We start from the raw sequence: 1,495 nt of genomic DNA on the forward strand, positions 1-1,495 counted from the left end.
TTTTATTTATCAAGTCTCGCAAGATGCTGTTTATAAGCCTTTGGAAGGTGGCTGGCGCATTCTTCAACCCGAACGGCATACGAATGAACTCGTAATGTCCGTACGGACTGGAAAAGGCAGTTTTCATCCGGTCTTCTTCTTTAAGAAGAATTTGGTGAAACCCTTTAGCCAAATCGTAAAGTATTGCGCTCGTCCCAATTTGTCCAAAATATTTTCTATATTCGGTATGGGAAATTTGTCATCGACTGTTACATTGTTTAAGGCTCGATAGTCGACCACAATCCTCCACTTCTTTTCACCTGAACTGTCGAGCTTCTTAGGGACGATCCATAAGGGACAATTGTAAGGTGAATTACTTTCCTGAATAATATTTTGTTTAAGCATGTCGTCAATTTGCCTACATATTTCTTGTTCGTGTATTTGTGGATAACGATACATCTTCGAATAGACTGGTCTCTCAGATGTAGTTTTAATTACGTGTTCTATGATATTAGTATTACTAAGATTTTGCCCTTCTACATAAATAAGTTCCCTATATGAATCAAGGATTGTCTCCAAAGCCTGATCTTCTTGTAAATTTAAGCCGTGAAACTAATGATCAAGAACCTGTTTATCAATATCGATTTCTTCTAAGATATTAATTTCATTGAAATTGAAGGTGTTTGGTTGGTAGTATTTATTTTACTACCATTTAACGTAAGTGTTTGGTTATGCATGTCTATAATATCGTTCACTGGTGTCAATATATTTTGCCCATTGATTGCATTAAAATATTTACCTTTAAAATCGGTTAGTTTCCATGCCATAGTTGAGTCCTCATTAAATTCAAAAGGAACATTTGTTACTATTTCGTGTGTAATACGAGTGCTGTTATTCAATGACGTCAGATGTATATTTTGCATAAGTGGTATTCTTTTATATTTTGGAAATTTAGTTATATCAATTAAAGAGGTAGTTGCTCCTGTATCTATCAATGCTATGAGCTTTTCATTGTCGATAGTTAATTGAATCAATGGTAGTGCTTTTTTGAGGCTATTGTACAACAATTTAAATGATCTTCGCCGTTCGGAGCATAAGAGCCACACTGCACATCGGCCTGCAAATTATCTACTTCCATTGGTGAGATGTTAGTACTGTTGTTGTTGCCACTGTGGTGTTAAGCGGAAGAAGCTAAATAATTACGATTACCACTCCGCGTTTGAGTAGGTTGATACTGTGTTGGGAAAGAGTTGTTATAAGAGTTCAAAGCTCTCAGCGAAGTGTTATATTTATTTTGATTATTGTAGCCCTGAGAATTGTATGGCAGTTTATGATATACATGATTAGGTGTTGAAAATTGAGTGTAAGGTAAAATTGAACTTGGATATTGTGAATTTTGGTTTTGTTGGATACTGTTAAATTTTCTGGAAATTCTTAAATCTGGTTTACTCTCATTGCGAATTAAACCATTTTCTTCTAAAATTTGAAAAGCATCTCTAATATTTGTTGACTTACT

The sequence above is a fragment of the Rhagoletis pomonella genome, unplaced genomic scaffold (assembly GCF_013731165.1).
Source record: "Rhagoletis pomonella isolate Grant_MI unplaced genomic scaffold, Rhpom_1.0 Rhpom_scaffold_00007, whole genome shotgun sequence".
NCBI lineage: Eukaryota > Metazoa > Arthropoda > Insecta > Diptera > Tephritidae > Rhagoletis > Rhagoletis pomonella.